Raw genomic sequence first — 26,593 nt, 5'->3', positions numbered from 1 at the left:
CCTTACGAGAAGATCATCCTGAACCCTTGTCTTTCTACTTTATTTTATATGCAGTATTATTCAGAAACCATGTCTATGTCATCCTGCTTTATGATTGAGTAGTAGGCTAAGCTTGCTTAGGGTTGTAGGGTGTTAGCCGCATGAACTGAACACAAATAAGTGATCTTAATTGTTCTTCATTCATATTATTCTTACTGCTTACATTGAATTGATCACTTAATGTTCGATTTCTGATTTAATCACCTAGCTAACCGCTTAGGAGATAAATTGACATATATTGAATGAGCTTTGTATCCCTAATCAGCGAAAGTAGATATTAGGATATTAAGTGAACTAATCAGATCTTGTCTCTAAGGCTTGTTATCGCGTCTTGTTCCAAGTGAGAACTTAGGATTCAAGACCGATCTGCAAAGGGAGCAAGACCACGATAGTGGATTGTTCTAGCCGAGTGATCTGAGTTCTAGACTGCACCTCATTGCACTTGAATAGTTGTTCAGTTTTGCATTGACACCCGATTAATAACACTAAGCCGGCTTCATTTAAATCGAATTTGAACCATCTAGGTATTCTAGTTACTTGCGTCACAATTAATTCTCAAAACCCCACTTGTTTCTCAGCTTATTATTGAACTCATAAGAGTAAAGAGTAAACTGGTCTTCTGGATTAAATCTCAAATATTACAATTACCACTGTTAACTTGACAGTAGCAAGGATTCATTTTTAGTGTATCACTAGGATTACTAGATATGTTAATATGCTTAGCTCCAGTTCATAATGATGCTTGTTGTGATTGATTGAGTCTGCTTGCATACATGGATTGAAACCGAATTGAAATCTGTTGCATATAGTCTTGTGGCTATCTTACATTGAAGCATTAGATTCATGTCTTAATTGCTGAGTAAAGAAGCTTTAAAATTGCCTAAGTAGCTTGCATAAATCTGGAAAAGAAAGTGCTTGTGCTTAGAGAGGTTGCTTGCAAAGATAAAACTTGAAAATAACTTGTTTAATATGTTGCAATGCTTGTGAGATTGGGAATCAAACTTGATGATTAATCAAGGATTGATCCCAATACTCTTGTGTCTTATCTTTGCTGGAGTTTGAGTGGTGTTTCAGGTTCACAAAAAGTGTTCTTTGCTCACCACCTATCCAAGACAAGAGGAAGACTTGATCCATTGTGTGGAGCAATGGGAAGATACTTGTGTGTAGAAGCCGGTTTAAGAAGCGCAGGCCACGAGGTTGTTGAGCTCCTGGTTCAAGACACACAAGAGGAAGACTTGATCCATTGTGTGGAGCAATGGGAAGGTGCTTGTGTGTAGAAGCCGGTTTAAGAAGCGCAGGCCACGAGGTTGTTGAGCTCCTGGTTAAAGACACACAAGAAGAAGAAGATCACCACCTAAGTCATGAGGAAGGCCGGTGATCTGAGGGTACTTGAAGCTGAAGGCAAAAGGGTGGATCAGTGATTTAAGCGCAGCTGTTAGGGTGGTGTGCTCCTGGTCTTGAAGTTCATTAAGGCTCATTTCAAGCTTGAACCTATACTCAATTCAAGCTTGCGGTAGGGATTCAAATGAGCAACCTGAGGAGTCAAAGCTCATATCATGTTTCTTCCTTATCATTACAAGAGAATGATAAGATGAAGCCGATTGCCAACATTGTGTGGAGAAGTCCACAGCCTGCTCCAAAGAGAGTAGAGAGGATGTTGTGAAAATGATAAGATGAAGCCTATTGCCAACATTCTGTGGAGAAGTCCACATCCTGCTCCAAAGAGGGTAGAGAGGAATTTATACATATATAATGTTGATGTTAAAAACACATCAACTCATATATTTACAAAAAAAATTAAAAATGCTAATTTAAAAAATTGAAGTTACTAATTTTTAGATAATATTATAAAATTTTGAATTTAGATTTTAATGGTAAAATCCCTTAATTATGTTTACTTAATGTAGAAACCCCTAAACTAAAGATTTACCGGTCGTAATGGTAATTATGACCTGCAGGAGTTTAATTTGTGGGAACCGAAATTCGCACTGTCGATTTACGTTTAAATTAGGAAAATAGGAAAACCCTAATTTCCCAGAGGTCCCGGATCTCTGCGAGAGCCAACGGCAAGTGACCAAATATATGCGGAAATCTTGAAAAGATAACAAACGAGTTTAGAGAAAACAGTAGATCTTATTTCGAGTCCGCGTGAGAGCGTTGCGATCATTACAAGAGATCACAAAAGCTTTGGCCGCAAAGGCTGTCAGCGAGTTACCTAGTTCTAGCGGCCTAAAAGCTCAAACCTAGTTGACTCGCAGCTCGATAAAAAAAGATGAAGAAAATACAGAAAATGTTTTTGATTGATTTCGGACTGAACCTTATGAACCTTATTAAACATGAATCTTAAGAAGATAAGGAAAACTTCCCGCAAAGAGATAAATTCGAAATAATGAAAGATGGCCGACTTTGGAGGCATATATAAGGAGAGCCAAGGCAAGGAGAACCAAAAGATTTTTTAGCTCTTAGAACACTCTTCACGTAGAAACCTTAGTCTTTATTCTCGACAAGTTCGGTTTCTATGTCTTGCACTTGATTACTAGACGAACTCGCAAAGGCAGTTCAATCTCTTGTTCAAACTCTGCAAATTGAACTACGTTTGGCTTGATCCTCGTATGAGTATATAGTCAGCCTTTCATAAGGTCCATACCGAAATCTTTAAAACCTTTGTTCATCTTTTTCGTCTATTGTTAAGAGAGTTGCGGCTCGCATAGGTTTTTCTCGACATAGGTGGTTATGCTAGCGAACTTAGTTAGGTTTTACTGCATGTGTTATTCTATTTTCTTTGTAATCACGTTTCCAGACAAGCCTCATGTACATTTTTGTCTATGGAACGCTCATACGCGAATTCGAAATAACGATCTATTTTTTCTATAAATTTGTTTTGTTGTCTTTTCATATTTTCTGCGTTTATTTGATTTTTTGTCATCGTCTCTCCCAGAGAATCCAGACCTCAAGGAAAGTAGAGTTTTCTTTGCTTTCTTCCGTTCACTAAAATCGACAGCGCGAATTTCGGTTGCCACCAGGGCCGGCTCTGGGCTCAAGTCCATAAAACATGGGCTGTAGGCACCAAAGATTATTAACAATTAGGGGCGCAAATTTACAAAATATTACTTTAGTCTATTGGTTTGTGCTCTAGATTATAACTTGATGTCTCGGATTCGATTCTACCCCCACCCGACTAACCTCTTCCCTTTTTTATAACAATTTTCATTTTCTGATGATAATAACAAATAAATATTCGATTCATTGAAAGATACGGAGGATTTTAGTAACTCTGAGATTCCTAGTTTCCTTTATTATGCGTTTCGTATTTACTGATATGTTATTAGATTAAAAAAATTATCAAACAAAACCTCCTTTTTGCTTTATTTATAGAAGACAATTTATCTTCTTGCTATTTTTCTTTTCTACTTCTTTTTCAATTACAGCTCATAACGTTTCATTGTGATTGAACATAGAACTAGAACAATAAAATGTTGTCAGATACAATTACAAAGGCAGTAAAGATGCTAGATTTATTTTTAAAAGGATAGATTGTTTTCTAAACACTTAGGGGGGGGTGTACTCAACTGAGAGTTTTAGGTGATTTGTATTAAAATGACAAATCCACTGTTATTCAAATATGAATTTTAAAAACTCATTTAAAATCCACTGTTATTGAACTTAACATTTCGTAAAGTACTCTAAAATCCACTGTTATTGAAAACATTTTAAGTTGTGAAGTTTTAAAGTTTTCAGGTGATTTTAGGGTGTTTGGGTGGAGTTTCTTAGTTAAAAAAATTAAAACTCAAATCCCATGGTTTTAGATTATACTCTAGAGTAGTTTAACAAAAATCACCTAAATCTCTGCAACTTATTAAAATCATCTAAAACTCCATTAAAAGTCAAATCACCTCAAATGTTATATTGAATAGTTTGTCGTTTGATAATTCCGATTAAACTTATTTCTGCATAAATAATTTTTTAAGTTTAACTTCTTAAAAAATAACTAAGTTTAACTATGTTTCATAAACGATTTTATATTTTTTTGGATAATAACTTATATATTCATAATATTTGGTACATTTTTGTTATATAAAAGTTTTGGTAAAATTTCTGGGGCATCGTTTCTTTAATCCGCTTTAGGTGCCAGTAAAGTCCGGACCGGCACTTGTTGCCACACTTTCCATTCTAATCTCCTATATATTAATCATGGAACATTGGTTAAATAAAAACGTTGAGGAACATGCTGACGTGTCAAGCTCACAGTGTTTCTCAACGTTTTTTTTAAAGGAAAATTGCCAAATATGACTCACAACTTGATTTCAAACACAAAAGTAAACTCAAACTTGAATCAAATGCAAAAGTAACATAAAAGGCTATTGAAATTACAACCAACCCCTTGTGAACAAACAAAAAAACCGAAATTGTTTTACGTTTCTAACCCCCGTAAGTCGTCTGGACTAGTTCTACTTAGAAATAATTTAAAAATTTTGTAAAAAATATTTTGATAACTGAAAATTTGAAATAATGTAATTAACATATGTTTTAGGAGATATAAATTAAGATATAACAAAAGTTAATTGTTTTCAACATAGATGAGTGAAAGTAGTGAGTCATGATATTCTTTGGTTTAGGTTTTGCCAACATATGTTGTAGTATTGTATGTGTTCTTAGGTTAGATTTTGGAATGCATAAATGTTTTTTTGAAAACTTTAAAATTTACCTAAGTGTGTTTATTTCTGTGTATAGTAAACACTATTTAAGTATAACTACGGGTTTATAACGTGGTTAATTAGTTAATTTATTCAATTTAGTTTAGGGGTTAAATTTAGGGTCTGTGACGACTTACTAGTAAGTCGCCTGATGTACAGTATTCAACAGACGACTTACTAGCAAGTCGTCCAAACCGGACCAAACCTTTAATTTTACAATGTACTTTTAAACCTAACCAGATTATTTACCGGCCATATATAAGTTGTTTTTTTTTCTCACTGTTTATCGAAAATCAGAAAACCCTAAAGCCGTTTCTCTGAAAGGCGATTTCCGTCGATTCTCTCTAATTCATCGTTCTCATCGTTCTCACAGCCGGTTATCTCTCCGCCGTTATCACCGTCGTTCTCACCACCGTTCTCACAGCCGCTTCCTCTATTTAAGATCCGAGAGGAAACCCTAGCGCGCATTCTCTCAGAGGCGTCTCGTTGAACTCCGCCGCCGGTAAGTTATATCTTTTATTGTCGAGTGATTGATTGAGGAAAAGATGAACATAAAACTGGAAGTCTTGGAAGACTTATAATTAAGTCGTCTGGAAAGTCTTCCAGCTGGAAGACTTTCCAGACGACTTAATTATAAGTCTTTCAGCTGGAAAACTTGCCAGACGACTTAATTATAAGTCTTTGATTGTTTGAGATGGTTGTCTTTGATTGTTTTGCAGGCAAAAAAAATGGAGATGCCAGAACTCCCCCGTAGGATATATACATTAGGGGAAGAGCCCCCCACAGTGTATAGCATTTCGTATCATACTTGTTGGACGTTGCATGCTGCTTTAAAGAAAGCTCTTCATGATGACGAATATGAAGAGCTGAAGGAGTCGAAGTTGGGAGTTTTCTTCAAGTTCCAAGAGCTGGGATTTGATTGGGCTTCAAGGCTGGTTCACTGCATGCTCGGTTTCCAGCTGGACATAAAGAAGAAGTATGAGCTGTGGAGTCTCGTTGGTCCAGAACCTGTTAGGTTTTCACTGTTAGAGTTTGAAAACCTCACTGGTCTAAACTGCGAGTACATCGAGGACCTTGAGAGACCTCACTCTGTTGTTACAAAGGAGTTGACTTCTTTTTGGGAGATGCTGGGAGTTCATGTCGAAGTTGGGCCATCTACTCAGGAGATAATAGCAGCACTTCAGAGATGCGAAGGGTGGTCTCGGGATGATCGCAAGCGGCTCGCGTACCTTGCCATCTTCACTGGATACATTGAAGGGAGAAAGTATTCAACCCCTACACGGGTTAGTCTGGCAAGGCTAGTGATGGAGCTAGAACGGTTTGAGAATTATCCATGGGGGAGAGTCGCGTTTAAGGTGCTGATGGACTCTGTAAAGGGCAGAGATATTTCGGGTTGTTACACTATTAATAGGTTTGCGCAAGCTCTCCAGGTCTGGGTGTACACAGCTCTTCCGGAATTGGGTGCTACTTTTGGTAATCCTCTCCCAAACAATCCGTCTCCACCGATACTGGCTTGCAAAGGTCGCAAAGGACGCAGGCAGTTTAAAGAGGCTATCCTCAGTCAGGTATTTACTTCAATTTGGACGACTTCGCAGAAAACTTATAATTAAGTCGTCTTATAAGTCTTCCAATTAGACGACTTAGTAGAAGACTTATAATTAAGTCGTCTGGAAAGTCTTCCAGCTGGATGACTTAGTAGAAGCCTTATAATTAAGTCGTCTGGGAAGACTATCCTGACTACTTAATTATAAGTCTTCTACTAAGTCTTCCAGCTAGAAGACTTTCCAGACGACTTAATTATAAGTCGTCCAGCTGGAAGACTTTCCAGACGACTTAATTATAAGTCGTCTGTGAAGTCTTTTCTTTCCATCTTTCTTAATCCCTAAAATATCTAAGTTCATATCTTCTATTTACTGCAGACTAGGGTGATCAACTTTGTTCAGAAGGACATTGGTGAAATGTTTCCAAAATGGGAGTTTGATGTTGAGGACACGCTTGTGGAGAACATAATTAGTCACCGGTACTTGGGTCAATACAAAGCCGGCGGTTGTGAGTCCAACGAAGAAAAATGTAGTGAAGGAAGACAGTCCAAGACCTCGGAAGAAAGCTCGTAAGGAGGCACCTGCAGAAGCTAGTGAAGAGGCAGCTGCAGAGGCTAGTGAAGAGGCAGCTGCAGAGGCTAGTGAAGAGGTGACTACGACTGTTGGTGCGTTGACCACAGAGGATATTAAAACCATGTTCAAGGACATAGCTGATGCCATGAGGGAAGGTTTTGGGACGTGCCTTAAGGAGATCAAATATCTGTCGGAAAGGGTAGAAGCTGTGGAGAAGATGGTTGGTATCACCACAAAACGGAAAGGGACATCATCTCAAAACACTACCTCTCCACCTAAACCGACGCTCGAACCCGGGGTTAGTAACGAATCCTCTCCCAACAAGAGATTGACTAGACAAAGTCTTAAGAATAAGAAATGAAAAGTTGCATTTGCTTTGTTTCTTGTATGTTAGAACATGTGTGCTTTGTTTATAGTGTATGAATTTTATATATGTATTTTGTTTCATGTTTGAAGACACTCATTGGTTATTATTGTTTGAAATGGATCTTTGATTATTATTGTATAAACTCATCTTGTATATTGCAGAGTGAAAGTGTTAATGGGACGAACGCGGGAAGGAAGGGCTTGGCGGAGGATAAAGGTCCAGATATGCCCGCAGCTGTGCCCGCAGATGCTAGTTCCTCGAAAGATAAAGCTCCAGAACCGAGCCTTGTTCTATTGGACAAAAATCAACTCACTGTTTCGGATTTACAGAAGAATGATGCTAGATATCAGGAAAAGAGGCATGCTTCTTTGGCACTTTGCCGTGCAAAGAGTGATCGAACAAGGAAATTTGCTGCCTCACAGTAATCTCCTTATACGGTAAACAGCACGGCCAGTGATCATTTCAAACAGAAAGCTTTATCCAGGCTATAATCCTTTTGCACCAATTGACAAGAAGAGGTTGAAGGAGCTCGCTGATTGGTTGAAAACTTGTCCGTAAGTGTTTGCTTTTCCCATAATAGCTTGTTTTTCCCATAATAGCTTGCTTTAGTCTACAAAAACTGATTGCTTTTCAACATTTTGTGTTTACAGTCATTATAGAACAGCTCTCGATAAAAAACCACGTAAAAGTAGAACTTGGTGGTATCAAATCCTCCGAACCTCCTTAGAGTGGCTAGAGGACTGTGTAAGTCTTCTGCTAAGACTTAGATGACTTACTGATAAGTCGTCTACGTAGATGACTTATCAGACGACTTAATTCGTGTACGAATTACTTGTAAGTCGTCTGGTAAGTCGTCTGATATCTTCTGACTTGTACTATATTTTATATGTAGCATATTGATGCTTGGATTAATGTGCTGAGGAAGAGGTACGGCGCTAACCCACAACATTTCAAGAGCGAGAGAATGTGCTTCCTTGATCATCTCTTTGCTCAGCAATGGAGATTCAACTTCAAGGATTTTAAGGACTCGGAGCCCGATCAGAACGGTTTAGGAAGAAGACTCCCTGGTGGGGCGTGGAATTATTATGCAGGCACTATACCATCATTTTGCCAATCGAACAAGGTTTGGGGGACGGATATTGATGATATCTATGCGCAAGTGAACTTCGCCGATACTCATTGGATTGCTATGTGGATATCGATCCCTAAAAGGCACATAGTTGTCTTTGACAGCATTTGTTCCAGTATCTCCCCATAAGAACTCGATGTGGTAGTGGAGCCTTTTCTCTACATGGTCCCTTATCTGCTTGTTGAGTGTGCTTCCTGAGACGAACAACGTGCCCAATACAGCCTGGAGCCATTCACATATGAGAGACCGACCAATATACCTCCGGCCCGAGCTGGTAATTGTGGCGTGTACACTCTAAAGTACATTGAATGTCATGCTCTTGGGATAGAGTTTAGTAAAAAAGACTTTGCTAAGGCCAACGGGAAGAGTATGAGGGATAAGATGGCGGTGGATATATTTCAAGAGCTTCCTGACGCGCATGAGTTCGAAAACAAGGACATGGATGACAACCTGGGTGCGTATGACGGGTGATAAACAGGCCACATTAGATTATTTTGTATGATAGATTAGGCTGATGTGTGTATTTGACCTTTTGTAGTGACCTTTTGTAACTGGAAAGTCTTCTGAGCAGTGACCTTTTGTAAATATATTTCGGATAATATAAAGGGCAAAACCATCTCAAATTTGTTTGGTAGTGCAATTTGACAAAGAAGTTGACACAGATAAGTTCATAACACAAATTTTTAGTACATAGACTGAACACTGGACGACTAACTGGACGACTTAATTGAAGGTCTTCTGGACGACTTAATTGAAGGTCTTCTGGAAGACTAAACACTGGACGACTAACTTGAAGGTCTTCTGGAAGAAAAAACCTTGGACGACTAACTTGACGACCTTCTGAACGACTTAATTGAAGGTCTTCTGGAAGACTAATCACTGGACGACTAACTTGAAGGTCTTCTGGAAGAAAAAACCCTGGACGACTAACTGGACGACCTTCTGGACGACTTAATTGAAGGTCTTCTGGAAGACTAATCACTGAACGACTTACATTGTGGTTTTGTATGGCCAGTTTCCTTGCATTTTGAGCATCTATAAACCCTGTGTTGCTTCCGGGGTTTGCGTCATCTCATCCTGGATAGCTCCAACCAAGATTGCCATCTTGATTTCTTCTGTCTTCCCGGACCATGCTTTACATCCGGAGGAAAGCATGTGTGTTCCTCAACTTGTTGTCCAACACAAGGATATATATTCTCTGAGTATCCTGCAAACAAAAAATCCTTTGAGAACAATGGACATACAAGTGTGGAGATATGCAAACCATCAGATGTTCCAGCAGCTATAGCATGAGAGCAAGGTATTTTCTCCACTGCATAGACACCACAATCACACTTTCCATGTTCCAAATCAACCACACAATCCATTTTCCCACCTTTCACAAAGAATCGCCATCCATCAATTGGTTGTACCGTCATCGTATCCGCTATCTCCGATCGAACAACAAGCAAGTATTCAACACCTCGACTATGTTGAGTTGGGAGACTCAAAGCATCTTCTCTCCTTTTCCAAAACCACTTTCCTAGCTTCTCCCTTATGAACTCCAACAGGAACTGAACCGGAAATCCTCTAGCTCGCTTCAGAGCGGAATTAATAGATTCAGCGATGTTGCTTGTCTTTATGTTGTACTTGTCCCCCTGACAATAAACCCTTGACCATAGGCTGACGTCGGCATTCTCCAAATACGTTGCAAGGTCCGGGTTTGCACTCCGTATCTCAGCCATGTACCGGTCAAAATCTGAAACCGTATGAGCATAAGCAGCACATTTCACCAAGTACAAGAGATGTTTTCCTTTATACTTTTTGACAATGTTATCTTGAAGGTGATAATAACATATTCTCCGGGTTGCACAAGGAAACACCTTATCACACGCACTTTTAATGGCCGCGTGCCGGTCAGAGACTATCACCAGAGGCTGCTCATCAGATACATAACTAGCCAATTTTGTGAAAAACCATTCCCAAGAAGGTTCGTCTTCAGCATCTACGATCCCAAAAGCCAATGGAAATATCTGAAAAATCCCATTTTGTGCGGCTGCAACTAACATAACACCTCCATACTTCCCATTTAGGTGAGTCCCATCCACCACAATGACCCTTCTCTGATACTTAAAACCTTTGATAGAAGCTCCAAAAGAGAGAAATAGATACTTAAATCTATTGATAGAATCAAGTTCCATAGCCGTGATAGAATCGGGATTTGCTAAGGAGATTTGCTCGAGATATGATGGCAGACGCGAATACCCATCTTCTGCTGATCCTCTCACCAATGTTTGTGCATATAAAAGTGCTCTGTATGAAGTGGTGTAATCAAGCGTCATGCCAAACATGTTCTTCATTGCATCAGTGATATGCTGCTGATTCAACCCATCAATGATTCCAACACGATCAATGAAAAGCCTACCAACATACTTCGGAGTACAGTGTCTCCGCTGAGCGAGTCGGTCTCCCACTGAGCATGTATGTTTTTCCATATACTTTGTTACCCAAAACGTGTTTGTCCCATGTTTCGCACTCGCTCTGACCTTCCATTGACAACCACTAACCGGACATGTTGTCACAAGGAGAGTTTTCGTTGACTTGTATATTCTGAAGGAGAACCTAAACCTCACTGCTGTCCACCGCAGCTCTGAAAGCAGTGCATCCTTGCTAACAAAACTCTGGTTGACATATATACTGTTACCATTCGATCTTCCTCCTTCAATCTTTTTGATATCTTCAAAACACATATCATCATCTTCCTCATCCTCATCTTCAACATTTCCATAAACACTGTAATTCTCACCATTCTCGTCCGCTTCAGCAACAATAGAGATACCAGCATCCTCCTCCCCATCGTCCCCCTCCCCATCATGATTTTCATCTTCAACCAAATCATCATCATCATCTTCAAAACATTCATCAGCTTCATCAGCTTCGTCATCTTCTTCCCTGAACTCTGAAACCGTTTCCACCTTGCTACGGCTTGATACACAAAGCCTTACTCCATGCGTTTTGGTTATCTCGAGCAAGTTTCGAACTTGTCTATCACTTGTAACATGAATAGGAGGGGTCTCTGAAGCCTGCATCATTTCTGCTGGTAATGAGTAGGTTATCTCCACAGATTATGTGCTCATGTCCAGGTTATAATCTTCTTGAGCCATTGCAAGAAGTTCAGCATGTGTCGAACCTTCCCCCCAAAAAAATGATTCTCGCTCCTTTGACATTATCAACCACAAAATCCCAACGTCAATCTTTCAACAACCATTCTCTATACACTGCATGTAACTAACGCATCATCTACAAAAATTCAAAATAAAACACATTAGAAAACATAGAGAAAATGAAAGTTTACTAAACATTGCCACAGACGACATACCAGTAAGTCGTTTGGAAGACTTACCAGTAAGTCGTCCAAACATGTCATTTTTGCAATTGAATTTTAAATAGGACGACTTACAAGTAAGTCGTCCAGCTTTGTTTGTTAAAAAAAAAAAACTAGACAACTTACTGGTTTTGCATTTGATCGAATTGTGTCAGATTTGACTTTTTCTGGACGACTTACAAGTAAGTCGTCTCCGAGAAAATAAAAATTTTAATATTTTATTAAAGCTAGACGACTTATTTGTATGTCTTCTCAGGTTAGTTTGCAATTCGAAAAAAAAACTTAAATATTTAACTTTACCCAGACGACTTACTTGAAAGTCGTCCATGCAGACGACGTACGAGAAAGTCGTCCGAGATAAGCAAGGTTTGACCATAATCTAGGAAATAAATTTGGACGACTTTGCTTATCCTGGACGACTTTTCTTATCCTGGATGACTTTCAAGTAAGTCGTCTTACTTGACGACTTTCGCGTAAGTCGTCTGGAAAAAGTTAAATATTTAAGTTTTATTTTCCAATTGTAAAAGTAACCTGAGACGACTTACAGATAAGTCGTCCAGATTTAATAAAATATAGAAATTTTTGTTTTCCCGGAGATGACTTACTGGTAAGTCGTCCAGGAAAAGTCAAATATCTGACACAATTCGGTCAAATGCAAAACTAACTCATTTATCCTAGACGACTTATCAGTAAGTCGTCTAGGATATTCTCTAGATTTTTTTTAACAAACAAAGATGACGACTTAAAAGTAAGTCGTCCGTTTGACCAGAAGACTTACCCGTAAGTCTTCTACAGCCAGACTACTTACGGGTAAGTCTTCTACACAAACAGATCTGGAAAAAATTTCAATTTCGTACCTTAAACTATTGAGATGACTTCCTTAGCACATAGAGTCTTCTCCAACCACCCAGAATCTCAAACGAAAGTAACCCACCAAGAATAGTATGCTTGAATTGCTCTATCAACCATAAAAAATTTTGAATCAAAAGCTTGAGTTTTTTGGATGAAATATGGAGGCAAAGTGAAAGAGAAGTTGTTTTTAGTTCATAACAAGTAAGAAAGAGAGAGTGTAAATCGATTTTAGGTGCATTAAGGGCTTCAAATTGGTTGTTCATGGTGGTTGGGGTATTGATGACAATTGCAAACTTGTAGTTACTTCAAGATGATGAGGGTGAGGGAGTAAAAATGTCATTTTCGGAAGAAAAAAAATAAAAAAAAATTGATGGCATTTTCGTGAATATTATAAACTTGTGGGGTGAATATGACAAAATAAAAATCCAAAAAAAGCTTGAATTAGTTTTAAGTTTGACTTTGAGTTTTGAGTTAATCTTGCAAAAAGCCATTTTCTTAATCGACCGACTTTACTAGAAAAAGGGACGGAAATAATGGATACCTAAAAACTATAGTGTATAGAACCTTATGCGAAAATCTAAAATAATTAGCCTTATAAAACTTTCCTTAGCTGTTTAACGAGTTTTAATAACTAGCCTTATAAAACTTTCTTTTAGCTGTTTTACGAGTTTTAATGTAGTAAATAAACCTAGCTTAATGTGCGCTTAAACCTTGAGTGAAATTAATAATTCAAATCAATAGTATATAGTATATTCGTATTCGTGTGGTAGTGTATATTTGTATATTTGCACATAATGAGAAGGTCTCAATATATCATCCGCAAAGCTCGAGTTTGAGTATTTATTTGTGAAAAATATATTGGTCAACTCCTTTGCATCACTCTACAAATAATTGAGACCTAGCCCTCAAAAGATTTAGTAAAACAATTTATATATAAATAGATTTAGCATTTATCAGAAGGCTATATATTATTATTTAACAGTTTGTTCAACAGACTTAGCCCTAAAAAATAGATAAACCACACAAAACTAAACCTAAATTCATCAAAATGATGTAAATATTAAAATTATGGATATACAATGTGCCGATCATTACTTCTTTCCCAAGTAATAAAACAAATCTCCTATATATTAATCATCGAACACTGATTAAATAACAAATTTGAGTAGAATGTTTATGCGTCAAGCTCAGAGCACTCCCTAGCCCTCTTTTTTTAACTAGACTAACTTTACTAGACTTATTAAAAATGTGACAATAAATGAATCACTCAATACTTTATTATATATTAGTAAATTTGAATATGGAAAAATAATAACCATTTAATTCTTTCCTTTGATGTTTGGTCATTAATGGCTTGACTGGTGTAACCGCAACAGTTGCGTTTGCGGTTTCGAGAGTTTGCGGATGCGGGTGGCTGCGGTTTTAAGAGATTTGTATGACAGGTACTGCGGTTAGAAATTGGTACGTTTGCAGGATACTTATAACTGGTTAACCAACAAATACAACAATTGTTAAATAATAAATTAATAATATTTACATTTTATATAATTATAAAAATATTAAACATCATAATATTATAATAAATATAAAAATTACATTTTTATATTTTTAAAAATTATAGAAAATATGTTTATTTCAAAATTTTATAATATAAATTAAAATATAATAGATATATTTTAGTATTTCTTTTATTTTAATTTAGAATTTTTATTTTTGTATAGTGTTGTTTTAAAAAAATAAAAAAAATTGTACCCTCCGGCAACCGCCCGCAAACGCTAAATGTAACCAGCTTTTGGATTTAAGAAGTTTAGAGCGGTTTAAAACAGTTTAAAGCGGTTTGAATGATTGTTTGAAAACGCCAACAACCGCTACCAACCGCAAAAGATGCATTTGTGGGTGGTAGCGGAGAAACCAGTCATGCCCTTAATGTATTAAAAAGAAAAGCATGATTATTTTTTCGGAAAGGAAGATTAGAAAAAGAAGATGAAGCCAGAGAGATTCAGGCAAATTGTATACATATTTGTATACATAATGTCAGAATATATTGAGCAAAATTTGGTTGCATAACCCTATTTCTCCTTTTTTTTATTCGCTTTGCCGACAAAGAATGATTTTGATTCTCTCAAATGATGATCTGAAAGAGAAGGTTATGTTTTTAGTTTTAGCTCATTTGAATTGTTTTAGGGCTTAACATAGATTTTAAGAATCTATAAAATGGGCCGAATAAGATTGAAAGTAAAAATATATTACTGTTTTGTATACGTAAAATCAACTATGATGAAGTAAACGAAAAAACAAACTCAATTTTTTAAACAATTACCGCCATCAAATTACTAAAATAAAAGCAATAAAAAAATATTATTTAATATTTTGTGTCATGTCTATGCTTTAAATTTTGAAACATGTTCTTACACATAGAAAAAAAATTGCAAATACATAATTGATTTTAAATTATAAATATGTCATTATTTTATGTCTTTCATTCCGCGCAGGGGGCGCGGATTATCACCTAGTACATCATATGGTAGAAGACTTCACAGGAAGTTTGGTAAACCATAAAATCAAATAACTATCTAAATAGCAACAAATACTTCATTAAATATAAGATCAATTTATAAAATGTTTAATATATACAAAACTAAACACATATATGTCAAAAAAAAAAAAATTTAAATTAAGATTTTAAAATCTGACCCTTAAATACAAACAATATTACAACATATGTTACCAAACCCTTAACCAAGGATAATCATGGCTTGCAACCTATGTTCACTCATCTGTATCGAACATAATTTAATTTTAGTATATCTAAATTTACATAATCTAAAAATGTTTATAATTACATGATTTCAATTTATTTTTCCTTATAAATTACTTTTAAAATTAAATACATGAGAAGACTTGTAGAAGACTTTACTTACCTAAGAAGACTTCACAGAGTTATAATCGTTAAAGTGATTACATGTTTTTTGTTTGTTCATAAGGAGAAGGTTGTAATTTCACTATCCTTTTAAATTAATTTTACATTTGATTGAATTTGAGGTACATTTTGCATTTAAAATCAAGTTTTAAGTTATTTTTGGCAAGTTTTCAAGGTTAATTTTGTGTTTGACTAAAAATCATTAGTTAGTTCTTAAAGAAACATTAGTGTAAATTTAAACTAAACTAATAGTTTTTTTCTATTTAAAATTTATTTTTAAGTAAACAAATTAAAACTAAACTCAATTGATGAACAAAAATGAATTTTAGTTTAAAGTAAGACGAAACAAAATTACATCAAACATATATAATTATATTTTGTAAAAAAATTGTAAAGGCAAATACTAAAAGTTAATTAAATTCTAACCTACAATAAAAAATAAATATTCAGTTTTAAAATTTTATCATTTGATGATATTAGGGGAAGTTATCTAGTGGTATATATATGTTTATTAAGACTTAGTGGTATATTATGTGTATATATATATATATATTATTATTTTTTTCCGTTGTTTATTTGTTTTGTACAAATCACTTCTAATGTTAAGAGTCATATGAATACCGTTGATAAAGAAAAAGTCATATGAATATCATAATATGCGTTTCATTTGAAAAAGAAAAAGGAGAAGAATTGGAGGAAATTCCTGAGGAATCGATCCGCTGGACCGAGGAGGGGGGGACCAGAATGTGGTCCACTTCGATCATCATCTCCCCAAACCATTCCCAAACAAAAAAAAAAAGAACACTTTATATAGAGTTCTAGGGCTGTTCAATATGGCAAAACCGAACCGTACCGAACCGAACCAAACCGAAATAGATAATATGGTTTGGATTTAGTATATACCATACAAACCGAATGGATATGATTTTTAAAAAACCGTAGGATTTGGATATGGTTCGGTATATAACCGATAAAACCGAATAAAACCGATCAAAAAATAGAAACATGTAAATATGTATATATTTTATAACAACGTATGAAAATCATAAGTTAATTTTTTTGCTAATAACTATTACCATATTTTTTACAATAATAAAATAGTCCTGATTTGTAAAACATTTGAACTATAATTAAATAACAATTCATCGCAAACATGCTTCTTATTTTCTTAGTCTTCTTTTGATCTTTTTGTTTTAATTTAGCATTGACTAAATTGAAATAAAGATTATAAATTTGATGATAACAATTAGTGGAAATTCTTCACAAATTTTTTTATTTATAAACAAATAGAGTTTCGTGTTTAATAGAAGAAACATGATTTTGATGAACACTAAATATGAAAGAATATAATAACTTATTTTTTGTGCTTCTGTTTTATTTTATTTTTTTATTTTTATTATCAAAATTTTGAACTTTGATTTTAACTATAGATTTGATTATTTTATTAGATGATTGAAACATTTTTTATTTTTGTTCTTTTATTTAAATTTATAATATTTTTTAATAAATGAATGTGTTGACAACAAGACTCTAAAATTCATATAATATGATCCTAAAATAAAGAATTATGTTTTTTGGTATAAAACCGAATTAACCAAAAACCGACGGTATATAAAACGAACCGAACCGAAGTAAATATGGATTTAGAATGGTAGTTATATTTTACTAACCGAAATACCAAAAAACCGAAAAAACCGAACCGATATCCGGATTGAACACCCCTATAGAGTTCCCAAAACTAATTTGAAATATTTATGCGCTATAAATTTTTATAAGGATTAAAATGCTAAATAACAAATATTTAAGAATCATAAATGTGATGTATAATTGAAGGACCAAAATGCAAATAAAATTATAAAACTTTAAATTTAAAACTTTTAGTAGTGACGTTCTATTTGAAGTTTCACAACTCAAAACTTCAAAATTTTGGAGAATAAAAAACTTCATATTTGAAATTATAGAATGTTTTTTGGAAATTTTCTCAGTGTACCAATTTGATAAATGCTCTTTCTCCATATGGAATAATCAACATTAAAATATTTCTGATATAGTGCGCCGTTGTAAGAAAATAGTGAATGTTAGAAACAAAAATATAAAAGTATATCAAACGGAAAAATAAGCCAAACAAAAAAAGAGTAGTCGATTATTTAGGGTTTTTGAGGACATACCAGTAAAGCCTTTTTTGGTCATGATAGTCGCACATCTGTCATCTGTGGTTCTAGCATACTTTTGAGGAGTCTCGCCGCTCTTCCGGATTTTCAGCTCCTAGATCCTAGCTACGGTTTGCTCTTCTAGCTGTTTTAGCATCTCCAGTTATATTTCGAGATGCTCATGTGTCGCGTGGTCATATTTAAGGAGTTGTGTACCATCTGCGCTTTTGACTACGGTCTCTAATGTGCTCACTTCATGCGTTTTGGCTCCTTTGTTGTCTGGAAGTACGCTCATATGTGACCTATATAGATTATGAGACTGAATAGTATTATTAGATGTATACCGTAGAGTATATATACAAGAGTACAAGTAGGTTTAATGTACTATCTAGTAATTACAAAGAGATCCCTAGAGTAAATACTTATTCCTCAATACACCACCTCAAGAAGAAGGTCCATGAATGACTCCGATCTTGGACCTGAGTTCTTGAAATCGTGGACGCGGAAGAGGTTTAGTGAAGCCGTCAGCGAGCTGGTCGTGTGTTGTGACATGAGTACGCGGAGAACCTTGTTCTGTATCTGGCCTTGAACAAAATGGTAATCAATCGCAATGTGTTTCATTCGAGAATGGAAGACTGGATTTGCGCACAAGTAGGTTGCCCCGATGTTGTCCCAATAGACAGTCGGCGTTGTTGAGATCGCGACACCAAGTTCAGTGAGAAGGGAGCAAATCCAACGAAGCTCTGCAGCAGTATTGGCAACTGATCTATATTCAGCTTCAGTAGAGGAACGAGCAACGCCTTGTTGTTTCTTCGATGTCCATGATATAGGTTGATTGCCAAGGTAGATGATGAACCCATTAGTGGAGACATAGTCGTCTGAGTCACCAGCCCAATCAGCATCAAAGAAGGCATGGAGGTTTGCGTTGACTTGTTTGCGGAGGAAGATTCCATGACCAAGAGCTCCAGAGAGATACCTTAGCACACGTTTAACTGCAATCCAGTGATCAGTAGTTGGATTGTGCATAAACTGAGAGAGACAGTTCACCGCATAGGAGATATCTGGTCTTGTTAGAGCAAGGTATTGGAGACTACCAACAACACGACGATACTCATGTGGGTCAGACAGCTTATGACCAGAGTGAAGAGAGAGCTTAGGAGAGGACGGTAAAGGCGTAGATACTGGTTTCGCATTCAACATATTGGTCTTTCTGAGAAGATCAATGATGTACTTCTTCTGCATCAGATGAAGACCCTGTGGTGTACGTCGAGCTTCAATACCCAAGAAGTAACTGAGATCACCCATGTCTTTGATAGAGAACTTGCGAGAAAGTTCGTCGATCACACGTTGAACCATCTGAGTGTTTGTTCCTGTCATCAGTATGTCATCGACATATACAAGGACATAGACAAAGGCATCAGACAGTTTAAGAATGAATAAAGATGTATCAACCAAGGAGTTATGAAAACCAGTTTGGAGAAGAAAGTTCTTGAGCTCAGAGCACCAAGCCCTCGGGGCTTGTTTCAGTCCGTAAAGTGCCTTCTTGAGATGACAGACATGGTGAGGTTTATATTTATCTGTAAAACCAGGAGGCTGACACATGAAGACCTGATCATTGAGACGACCTTGAAGGAAGGCTGTGTTAACATCGATTTGTCTGATGGGCCAATTGTTGTTCACCGTAAGTCCAAGCACCGTTTGAATCGTCGTAGCTTTAATAACAGGACTGAAAGTATCAGTATAATCAACACCTGGTTGTTGATGATATCCCTTGGCCACAATCCTTGCTTTATAACGGTCAATCTCGCCATTTGGTTTGTATTTGATGGTGAAAACCCATCGACAGCCAATGACATTCATGTATCGCTGCATCTCAACCAAGTTCCAAGTATGATTCTCACTTGTCGAGTTAAACTCAGAACACATTGCTGCGCGCCATTTTGCATGCTTCATGGCTTGTTGCCAAGTGGAAGGGATCCAGTGAGGATCTGTCTCTAAGGTGGCGGTGAGATTGAACTTGGTCGTCTTCTTGTGAATATTATTTCTGAACCTCGTTGTCATGGGATGCTGAGTCCTCTCTTGTTGTTGCTCAACTGCAGGTGCAGATTCAGTAGGGTTAGAGACCGCAGTAGGTGTTGGATGAGAGACCGCAGTAGGTGCTTGATGAGAGACCGCAGTAGGTGCCGGATTGTTCTCTGCAGTTGGAGTGTCGTGATGTTGCAGTGCAGGTGCAGCATTTGTTGGTGACGCAGTCGCTGAATCTGCTGGTGCTAATGCAGAGGAAGAGGATTTGGTGGTGTGTTGCAGCGGAGGTGACGTTCCTGAACCCGGAGTAGGATCACTCGCAGCCGCAGAAGACAAATGTATGAGTGGCGATGAGGTTGGGATAATGGTAACAGGAGGATGCGATGATGGGGCTTATGGTTGAGTTTCCGATTGGGGTTTTGGTTTAGTTAAGGTAGAGAATGAATATTGGGTCTCATTGAATCTCACATGACGAGATGTGTAGATTCGGTCAGAAGTTGGATCAAAGCAGAGATAGGCACTTTGAGTGAGGGAGTAGCCTACGAAAACACAAGGAATGGATCTGTTTTCTAGTTTGTTTGGTGCGTAGGGTCGAAGCCAGGGGAAGCAAAGACAGCCAAAGGTTCTTAGCTTATGATAGTTAGGAGTGGTTTTGAAGAGCTTTTGGTATGGTGAAGTATTAGAGAGGACATGGGTAGGAAGGCGGTTTATGAGAAAAACTGCAGCAGCAAAGGCATATGGCCAGTATGAAAGAGGAATGTTTGCTGCTGTGAGTAATGAGAGACCCATTTCGACAATATGCCTGTGTTTCCTCTCAGAGAGGCCATTATGCTCGGGTGTATGCGGAGGTGTGGTTAGGTGTGATATGCAATTGGCTGAAAGGAAAGCTCGGAGAGAAAGATATTCACCCCCATTATCTGAGTATAAGGTTTGAATTTTGGTTTGAAAACGTGTTTCGACAAGAGATTTGAAGGCTATAAAGTGGTTTTTGACCTCAGATTTGGCTTTGAGAGGATACATCCAGCAGTATCGAGTAAAGGGATCAACCAGTACTAAGTAGTATTTGTAGTTTTGAGAAGAAAGTACTGGTGATTACCATACATCAGAAAATATGTATTGCAGAGGTTGAGAAGATTGAAAGGAGCTTTGATGAAAGGGAAGTTTATGAATTTTATTAAGTAAGCGATCATTGCAAGGAGGAACAAAAGATGAAGTATTTGGGCAAGGCAAAGAAAATTTTGAAACAACAGATTTTAAAGTAGATAAAGAAGGGTGGCCTAGGCGTGTATGCCATTGAGCTAGGGTGGCTTTGGTGTCTGGATAGATGGCGTAGGAAGCAGGATTTAGGGTAGGAGACACCGGCCACTCATACAATTCATTCCTCGCGTGGCCTTGCAGCAACCGGTCCCCCGAGTTGAGATCCATCACCTGAAAATAAGAAGGATAGAAGGCAACACACACTTGATTAGCATTGCATAATCTATAGACAGACAAAAGATTTTTTTCACATGAGGTACACAAAGCACATCATTGAGCAGCAAAGATTTAGTTGGTGTGGAGATATAAGCAGAACCGGTGTGGGTAATAGCGAGGCCAGTGCCATCTGCAATCGCGACCCCTTCGCCACCATTGTAAGGCTGATGCAGTGCTAAGTTGTTGAGGTCTGACGTGAGGTGATGCGTCGCACCACTATCCAGAAGCCATTGCTGAGGATTGTACTGAGTAAAGGTTCCGACATTGGCTCGTGGTTGCCATGGAGACGCTTGCGTCTGCTGCATCATTTTCGGTTGTGCCTGACTCATGCTCGAGAGTTGAGTGCAGCGACGTGCACTGTGATCGAAGACACCACACAGCTGACACTTCCCTTGAGTTCCTCTTGAAGTGTTGGAATTCGAAATTGGACCGAACTGTTGTTGTTGCTGCCATGTTTGCGGCCCACGGTATCCTCCTCGTTTGGAGTTGTGGTTCCCTCTGTTATTGTTGTTGCTAGAGTTCCCAGGATAGTTAGAGAAGTTGGCAATGACCGGTACAGTGGAGATCACCGGAGTGGCAGCTTGTAATTTTGTTTCGAAGCTGATCAACTTCTCATGAAGTTCTGTAAGAGAAGGCGCCACATCTCTTCCTTCAATCTGATCCACAAGGTTCTTGTAGTCCTCAGGAAAACCAGCAAGGATCTGTTCAATCTGATCCTCATGATCACAAGGCTTGCCTAAGAGAGCAAGTTCATCAAATTGAGTGGTGAAACCTTGGTAGTACTCGTTGATTGTTTTAGTTCCTTTTGTCCAGCTTTTAAGTTGCTGTTTGATCTGCTGAATATGACCTCTGCTTGGTTTGGCATAGGTAAGGTGGAGAGTGCTCCAGATCTGCGCCGAGGTTGTCGCGGTGGAGAGGATCGGATGAAGAGTGACTGAGATAGCACCCAAGAGAGCGCTATAGATGAGCCTGTCCTGCCGTTTCCACAGAGTGTACGCAGGGTTTGCTGCAGCACCATTCTCAGTTGTGATCGTGGCAGAAGGTGGTGGAATAGATTCATCAATATGACCGGCTAGATCATATCCATCAAGGAGAGCGTGGATCTGCCTGCTCCACATCAAGAAATTAGAAGCTGTAAGCTTAGTTACATTCGCCATGTTGATATTCAGAATTGTGTTTGTGTTGTTGTTGACAACGATGGTTTCAGTCGCAGGGAAAGAGTGAGTAGACATGGCGATGAAAAGAAGATTTGAAAAGTGAAGAAGGCGGCTCAGGGTATTAGGTATAAAGGATCTGATACCATATAGATTATGAGAATGAATAGTATTATTTGATGTATACCGTAGAGTATATATGCAAGAGTACAAGTAGGTTAAATGTACTATCTAGTAATTACAAAGATATCCCTAGAGTATATACTTCTTCCTCAATAACCTATGGATTTGATTTCAACGAAGCTTTTTACAACTAGCATCGGAGTAGGTTTTGCCAACCCCAGACAACATGGGTTAGCCTTTGGCGAATCTCCTCCGATTAGGTCTTCTCCTTGCCCTTCAGGTTTGTCATGTGGTTTAGGAAGTGTTTGGCTAAGGAGTTTATTGTTGTCACTTATCTTTTGAATTGTAGTTATAAAGTGTAGTATTTACAAGATAAGTTTAAACTTTAGCAAACAAGATTTCAAAATCTCCTGTAATCAAATTTTTATTACACATTTACATTTCTACAAAAAAAAAGAGAGAGAGGAAGAAATCCAAATTTGAATTGTGATAACTCAATGTAAAGGAAAAAACATAGGAAGAAAGAGAAAACAAAAAGAGGAATATAAATGGATTTTATGAAACATTATAGTTACAATTTAAGAATCAAATGTGCTCCAATTTAGTTAACTCTAGTTTGAGGCCTAAATGAAAAAGCTTTATATGATGACCTGAGCCGAGCCCGTTGGTAGGAATACGGTTATCCCAAAGCCTTTGTATGCGTTTGAAGACGCTTGTAACTTAGACCATTGGCCTCCCCGGGATAATACAAGGTTATGTGTCTTGACCTGGTTGCCTTAAATCACCTCTCTCCTGTGGAGCTGAACTAATTATATTGAATCTCATTTTCAATATCACCAGACAGCCCCCACATGGTATATAATTTTATGTTTTGCACCAATGCTTTCTTTAACTGTAAAATCCCCTATATATTATTTGAGAAGCATTACAACTTCTTTTTGTAGCCACATGTCATCACTAGAATGATTCTTAGAATCATTAGAGAAATATGTTGATCCATCTAATTATATAATAAGTTTTTTACTAACTAACAATAAATTCATCATTAATGTATTTTATTATTTCCTTAAATAAAATTTACGGAATTGCCTAATATGGCTAAAGTATATATGACAATTAATGATTTTGAATAATAAAAATTTGATAAAAAATAGTTTATCTTCTATCATATTTGTTTAATTTTAAACTATTAAATAAATTAAACAACCACAATAACCATATAATAAAATTAGATTTTTATGTATATCTTATATTTTGAATTTTTACAAACGGCTATAAATTGTTAAAACTGTTAAAAGTCTCACATTCGAATTTTATGATCCATGGTTTAAAATTTTTGTTATGACAAAATACAAATGATTACAAAAATTATATAAGAAAAAAGTCTAATTTAATTAATTATTAAGATTAATATATATATATATCGTTTTAAATTAAACTATACATCATATAAAATACAATATTTTAGTTTCAAAATTTACTTTGAATAATTTTTTTGATAAAAGTTTTGAACGATCATTGACAAATTATTTTTTTTCAAAATTATAAATTACTAAAACTATTAATCCCACAATGAAAATTTTGTTATCAGTAATTTAAATTTTTTTCTATAAAAGATACAAATGATCAAAAAACTATATGAGTAGAAATCATCATTTAATAGACATTAATAATAAAAATATACTAAAATATATTATCTATGTTAGTATCATTTAAATTTAATAACATATCCTATCAAATAAAAAAATATATATTTTTGGATTAATAAAATTGATTTATATGTTCACAGCAATTTAATTATATATTTAATAGTTACTAACTTTTAATTATTTAATATATATTTATTATTTCATAATATGTAAAAATATTTAATACATAAAATAATTTTTATATATAATGTTGATACCGCGCAAGGCGTGGATCTTGACCTAGTAAGATAACTATAAGAAGAAAAAACTCATTAACATACATTCGCATTGTGGTCCACCGCCACATTATTCTAACCTCTCTCTACACGAGGTTAAAAATCAAGCATTGTTACTAAACTATTCAACTTCGTCAATATATAGCCCTTTCTCAAAAAAAAATAAAAATACTTCGTCAATATAAAAAACTTTCATATATGGAACAAAAACATCCAATAAAAAACAACAACGAGTTGTCTAAGTTTAGAATTAAAATTTGGCATATATTCCCACTAGAACACAAAGCCAGTAAAGATTTAATCATTTGGTTTCTAACTTCTAAGACCATCCTTATCGGGGTCTCTTAAGCCCCGTATTTAGTGTTTTTAGATTTAAAAAAAAAAAAAAAATTACCCAATTTGTTTAGCAACGTTGCTTAATTTAGGCCCAGAAGAGACGGATCTTGTGGGATGCATGTGACACTCTCCTGTTTCTTTATCTTTCTTGAAAGTCATCTAGTCTCCTTCTTCACGATTTATGCACCGAGATCCTCCAAGCTCACGGCTGGGACCTCGAACTCGCCATTTCCTCCTTCACATCACCATCTGACCCTCACGAAGATGACCCTTCGTCTTCCCGCGTCGACGGCGATCACGATACTGAATTCAAAGAAGACGACCCTTCTTGCGGCGCAATCGTTAACGACCCGAGAGCGGTCAGACCTCCGGGGATCGCTTGGAAGATCATCACTTTACCGGTTTCGACCGTCTCCGGTAGCTTAGGGTTAGCTTCTAACACCATCGGGTTCTGATTCTGGGTCGCCGGTTGAGCTTTGACGTATTCGCTTGGTGCATTAGGGTTTGGATCAGGTCGCGGCGGCGGGTCTGAGTCATCGTCGTCGGTTTCTTTGGCGGCAGGTGAAGCGATGGAGTTTATTACTTTGTTCGATAGAGACGATGGACTTTGGCGGCAGGGGAAGCGATGTTATCTCTGGTATGTCCTAGGTAAATTTTGATGCTTTTGATAGTGATCAGATTAGTTTAGATGTTCAGTTGAGTGATGTTTTCTCTTTTATGTCTGCGGTAAAGCTTGATGCTTTTTGATAGTGATCATATTAGATTAGATGTTTAATTGAGTGGTTTTTTCTCTGTCAATGTCTAGGGTAAAGCTTGATGCTTTTGATGGTTATCTGATTACATTAGAGGTTGAGTCTGAATCTATAGTGTAAAGCTTGATGCTCTTGATGTATAGTGTTTGTTTATGTCACTGTCTTTGTTTCTTAATCTTTCTCGTGTCTGAATCTTTGTTGTGTTTGTCTTGTTCTTCTTATGTTTGTTCTTGTTCTGTTTAAGTTCTTGTTATGTTAAAAAGTTAAAATGTTTAAGTTCTTGTTCTGTATTTAATGGAGTCTTGTTCTGTATTTAATGGAGTTTAAGATGTTAATAATGTTTCATGTTCTTATGTTCATTTATCTGCTCATTATTTTCAGGTGAAGAAGAGTGAAAGAGTAGCATTATGTCTTATACAGGGAGACCAACAAGGGAGCCGGCATCTCAGGTAACATAGAAGCTTTCATCTCAGGTAAAACAATAATGGTTCCTTTATATGTTTTTATTGGGACATTTGAGTTATTTTTAGGTACATTAGATCCGTTGTCCGCGCTACGCGCGGATTACGTCTTTTAATTTATTCTCTATATATTTAAATTGCTTAGAAAAGTTTGAAAGACAGAAGTTGAGTTTTAATTTTTGTAGCAAAATATATTTATTAAATTAAGTAATTAAACTAAATTTACATCAAAATATATATAGCATTGTTCTATTTATTTTATGTAGCTATTGCAATGGGACATGTGATTTCAAATATAGCAACTTTTATATGAAATGGATTTATAATATTAGCATCATATCTTTATTTAATTTTATTCAAGGTACAAATATTAATAAGTAAACAATAACAAATCTTCTTCAAATCTTTGGATTCCTTTTCTGGAAAACAGATTTCCAAAAATCATATTTCCGTTTTATCTTAAACCTTGGCATAAATATAAATTTCAATCATCTCAGAAGGCTCGGCTAAAAAAAAACAAAAGGAGATAAAAATGATTTTCGTTTTTTAACAGTTAGGGGGCTGGAAATTGACCTACCTTTGGTTCTAACAAAACAAAGCCTTCTTTTTTTTAAACATATTTTTAAAGAATTAGAAAAAGAATCATAAAATCCAAAACGAAGTCTTTTCCGGTTTTAAGAATTTTCAAAGAAAGAGCAACAATTTTAATAAAAGAA

General features: G+C 36.3%; 1 long non-coding RNA gene and 1 other non-coding gene across 2 annotated transcripts; one reads left to right on the top strand and one right to left on the bottom strand.

The window, feature by feature from the left end:
- Nucleotides 1-21,719: 21,719 nt before the first annotated feature.
- LOC125593739 lies at nt 21,720-21,858 on the bottom strand. Its single transcript, XR_007329633.1, has one exon. It is a non-coding gene; the product is annotated as a small nucleolar RNA Z247 (small nucleolar RNA).
- Nucleotides 21,859-24,188: 2,330 nt separating this feature from the next.
- Nucleotides 24,189-25,690, top strand: LOC125592845. The gene is made up of 2 exons (XR_007328523.1): nt 24,189-25,091; nt 25,166-25,690. It is a non-coding gene; the product is annotated as an uncharacterized LOC125592845 (long non-coding RNA).
- The last annotated feature ends 903 nt before the right edge of the window (nt 25,691-26,593 follow it).

This window comes from Brassica napus, chromosome C9 (assembly GCF_020379485.1).
Source record: "Brassica napus cultivar Da-Ae chromosome C9, Da-Ae, whole genome shotgun sequence".
Taxonomy (NCBI): domain Eukaryota; kingdom Viridiplantae; phylum Streptophyta; class Magnoliopsida; order Brassicales; family Brassicaceae; genus Brassica; species Brassica napus.
Note: the sequence above shows the minus strand (reverse complement) of the source record. Positions and strands in the feature narration are given on the sequence as shown.